Source organism: Trachurus japonicus, chromosome 13 (genome assembly GCF_045865225.1).
Source record: "Trachurus japonicus isolate A0001 chromosome 13, Traja_1.0".
NCBI lineage: Eukaryota > Metazoa > Chordata > Actinopteri > Carangiformes > Carangidae > Trachurus > Trachurus japonicus.
Window position 1 is genome coordinate 43,616,345 of NC_140919.1, and position 5,102 is coordinate 43,621,446.

Below are 5,102 nucleotides of genomic sequence, written 5' to 3' on the forward strand. Positions count from 1 at the left end.
ATGATTGGTCTTTTTCGCTCTTTTTTTTCCGCCCGTCCCATTGACTTACATGCAAAATTTTTGCGCAGTTTTTCGCGACTATGTCGCGAAAAACTCGTAAACTGTTGAGAAAAGTAATAGCACAGCGATCCCGATCAGGACGCACGTTTTGATATATAATATGTCCTGCAACTCTTCGAGTTGCAGGACTAGTAGCACATCGAAAATCGGCCGGAAGTGGAAAAATAATAATAACTAGAAAATTTCCTCTCGGGAAATTTTAAAAGGGCCACGGGGCTACTGCCGGAGTGTGTACATTATGATGAGATTCTTCAGAGATTTCAAACAATTAATACTAGTAACCTTATGACATTATATACTGTACAAGGAGCACACCTACAACAAACGTTCCTTTTTCAAGTATTTATTTATACAGCAACCTATGCCCTTTCAACCTCAAATGTGTGGGTGACAAAGTCACAAAAAATGATGAAAAAGGGATGCAGGCAGAGTTGAGTTAAGCGAGAGGGCAGTGATGATCTTCCATGTTGTCTGCAAATACACAAACACAAAAAAACATCTGTAAGACACCAACATGAATCAAGTCAATTTAAAGTAATCAAGATACAGTACAGTTTTGTACTCGTGGGTAAATGTCTCTTACTTTTCTTCTGCTGGCTCGCTGTCTTGGTATTTGGTCCTCATCTTCCAAGATCTGTTGTCATCCTCCCTAAAATATTTAACACATTGTCCAGTAACAGTTATCAAAATGTTTAAGAATTTATTCACAGATACACAGACACAACCTACATTGACAATTGTCATGAAATCAATGACAATGCACGGGTAAATGTCTCTTACTTGTCTGTTGGGTTGCTGTCTTTAGCTCTGGTCCTCTGGAGGTCTTCTTCCTGGATCTGTGGCCATCCTCTCTAGATTAATAAAGCACAAATTACAGTTAAATCAAATCTTGCTTGATCATTTGATCACACTACAGTCAGTAAAACACATTGGAAAGTGTTGCTCACTCATCATCTGTTGGGATGTTCTTTCCTCTGGGGAGTCCTCTGGAAATCTGCTGTGGTCCTCTTGCATTCTTCTGCCTGGATCTTTCGTCACTCTTACAGGAACATAAAGGGCAAAGGCATAAATTAGTTACAGGTTTCAAATCATTGTGTAAACATTTGATCACAGAAGTAGACTTCTCACGGCGTGTTCACAAACTTAAAGAATAAAATTGCAATTAAATTACAAAATAATGAAATATCCCTCCCCTGTTGTTGTTGTTGTTGTTGTTGTTTTTGTTGTTGAGTTGTTGTTACTGGTGAGAGTCCCCTGCAGTCCTGGTCTTCTTCCTGAGATCAGCTGTCTTTGGCATCTCTACTGTGGTCCTCTTGCATTTTTCTGCCTCGATCTTTTGTCACTTTTACAGAAACATAAAAGGCAAAGGCACAAGTAAGTTACAGGTTTCAAAGCATTGTGCAAACATTTGATCATAAACTGGAAAAAATAAAATTGCAGTCAATTAACAAAATAATGAAATATCCCTCCCTTGTTGTTGTTGTTGAGTTGTTGTTACTGGTGAGAGTCCCCTGCAGTCCTCTGGAGGTCTTCTTCCTGGGATCAGCTGTCATCTTTGGCATCTCTACTGTGGTCCTCTTGAATTTTTCTGCCTCGATCTTTTGTCACTTTTACAGAAACATAAAAGGCACAAGTAAGTTACAGGTTTCAAAGCATTGTGCAAACATTTGATCATAAACTGGAAAAAATAAAATTGCTGTCAATTAACAAAATAATGAAATATCCCTCCCTTGTTGTTGTTGTTGTTGTTGTTGTTACTGGTGAGAGTCCCCTGCAGTCCTCTGGAGGTCTTCTTCCTGGATCAGCTGTCATCTTTGGCATCTGCAGCTTCATTGTTATGGCTTCCCCTCAGACATGCAGGCATACGTGGCAGGAGGAGGCGTGGCAATAGTACAGGGCATTAAATACCTGAGTATTCATGAAGACAAAAAATAAGTTATTACAACAGACATTATATTACATTGGACATTATCACAGTGGTTTTGTCACACAGTGCTAAAGACTACTTACCTGTCTGCTGGGTAGCACTGTCCTCAGCTGCGGTCCTCTGGAGGTCTTCCTTCTCGGTCTGTGGTTCCTTGATAGATAGACAAACATGATAAAGGTAACTTAATTTGCATTTTAATTGTTTTAGAGAAAAAGAGAGACTTACTTTGTGATGGAGGAGGTTGCACCAGCAGCTTGGTCTGCATCTTCACAGTGGGAACTGACATCATCCACTTGGGGGAAAAAAGAAAATCAATTGGTCTAGTGCAAGTTGATTAACATTAACATCATGTTTCACATCAAACTTAATCTTGTGTTTCCCTTTACCTGGTCCTCGGCCCTCCTCCACTGCTGTCCCTACTCAGTCTGCCTCTTTTAGCTGTGTAGAAAGCTGCTGCAGCTGCAGCTTCCTGTCTTGAGCTCCCTGTCTTACATGTGAATTAATACACTGGCACTGTCCTTCTCATCATCTCAATGTCTCAGATATTGCTGACCCCGTATAAATAAATAAATAAATAAATACACATTTAAATAGATGAATAAATAGTTACATAAATAGTTGAATAAATAGATATAAACAGATACATTCGTACATAAATAGATATATAAATAGATACATAAATATATACAGACTTGGACTTGATTAGAATGATCATTATCATGTGACCTGACAATTTCCAGCCAACACATAACACCATAATTAGTGTGTAGAGTAACTTAGATTTGGTTTACACACTTAACAATTAAAATGAAGACAGCATGCACCCATGGAGCCTGCTCGATGGGAACATGCTTAGACACAACATGTATATGAAAACAATTACACAAACCATGAAACAAAATGCACCCAAATATATACAAGTGATTAGATTTTTCAGACAGACTAAATGAAATGCACCCAGAATGATGACAGCATTATTATGCACCCAGAGACAGCCATTTTTTTTTGTACCCAGAGCCAGTAGATACAAAGAGATAAAAAGCCAGCTCTTGGCTGGAATAAATAACATTAAATAAAGTTAATCACAGCATATGTGATTGATAAATAGATTAATAAATAACATGAAATAAATAAAGTTAAAATACATTCAATGTATAATCACAGCATGATTTGTGATTGATTGATCAATAAATAGTATAAATACATAAATAGTATAAATAGAACATGCACCCAGAGATTAATTTTTTCAGACAGACTAAATGAAATGCACCCAGAATGATGACAGCATTATTATGCACCCAGAGACAGCCATTTTTTTTTGTACCCAGAGCCAGTAGATATGAGATAAAAAGCCAGCACTTGGCTGGAATAAATAACATTAAATAAAGTTAATCACAACATATGTGATTGATAAATAGATTAATAAATAACATGAAATAAATAAAGTTAAAATACATTCAATGTATAATCACAGCATGATTTGTGATTGATTGATCAATAAATAGTATAAATACATAAATAGTATAAATAGATCATGCACCCAGAGATTGCTTTTTTCAGACAGACTAAATGAAATGCACCCAGGATGATGACAGCATTATTATGCACCCAGAGACAGCCATTTTTTTTTGTACCCAGAGCCAGTAGATATGAGATAAAAAGCCAGCACTTGGCTGGAATAAATAACATTAAATAAAGTTAATCACAACATATGTGATTGATAAATAGATTAATAAATAACATGAAATAAATAAAGTTAAAATACATTCAATGTACAATCACAGCATGATTTGTGATTGATTGATTGATTGATTGATTGATTGATTGATCAATAAATAAATAAATAAATAGTATAAGTAAAACCATTGAATGAAATGTTAAATTATGACATTTTTGTTTCACATAAGACATAATTAGCACTTTTTTGGCAGAATGTGTTGGCTGGAGAGGCTTTTACCCAGTCAAAGTACAATAAACTGGACTGTGATAACTGTAATATGTTTCTAGAACACCTGACTGAAGACACTTATCCGGATGTGAAATATAAATGTGATCAATCAGGGTGTTCTTTTCAGTTGTGGAGTCTGTGATCAACTGAGTGTAACCTCTGGACTGGAACAAATCTCTGATGCTTTTCTTTCCTTTTGACAAGAGATCCTCATTAAAGTCCCCACAAACAACAATGGGCTCGTGATTAAGTAATTCCAGTGAGTCCAAGAGGCTTTTCATGTTTGGCAGAAATTTTCCCAAACTGAAATTTGGCGGTTTGTAAACAGTCGCCAATAGCACTTTGACTGGAGCCTCGATTTTCACAACAACAAACTCTAAATCAGTGACATCTTGCATGTATCTGCGAGGCTCTGCTTGAACATTGCTTTTGCAGTACACTGCAACTCCACCTCCATCTTTTTTTGCCATGTCCACACAGGTGTTGTAAGACACCTGTCTGCTGCGTGTGAACATGTCGTATCCCTCCAGCTGGAAAACTGGGGACACAGAGGACCCTGACAGATGTGTCTCTGTGAGGCACAACACATCTGCAAGTCTGAGTTCATGATGTGCTTTCAGGTCCACAATGTGAGATGGAAGTCCTTGTGTGTTGTGGTGGATGATTGTCAAAGTCTTTAGAGTTTGGTCCATTGATTTACAAAGAGTCAACAGGGGTCTAGCACTCTGGAAAGATGCATGAGTCATACTTTCCAGAGCTGTCTTGATTTCGGGGTCAGCATATATCTTTTTCTCATCAAAGTCTGTAATGGTGAGACCTTGAAGGGAAGTTGTTCGGCTCAGAGCGACGTAAGCCATTCCTGGTTCGAAAACACGTTTGAGGGACACGACTGCCGATGTCATGGTCATGCCTTGCACTTTGTGGGAAGTACATGCAAAGGCCAACTTCATCGGAAACTGACGTCGAGTGACTCCCTTCTTGCTCGTGCTCTCCTCAAATCTCTCGATGTACACCAAGTCGTCTGAGGGACCCAGGATCTTTTTACGGAACCTCTGTCCTGCTGTAGGATTGTCCAGCCGCAGCCCAATCAGCTTCGCAGCTTCTGGGCCACTTTTACCCATCACAATGTGCTCGATTGTTTCCAAATGTCCCATTAACAAGCCCATC

At 38.2% G+C, this 5,102-nt stretch overlaps 1 long non-coding RNA gene across 1 annotated transcript; it reads right to left on the reverse strand.

Moving 5' to 3' along the window:
• Nucleotides 1-480: 480 nt before the first annotated feature.
• On the reverse strand, nt 481-1,162 carry LOC146976691 (uncharacterized). Its single transcript, XR_015037388.1, has 3 exons — nt 1,008-1,162; nt 841-911; nt 481-531 (listed from the first exon to the last, which is right to left on the reverse strand). It is a non-coding gene; the product is annotated as an uncharacterized LOC146976691 (long non-coding RNA).
• Nucleotides 1,163-5,102: the final 3,940 nt, after the last annotated feature.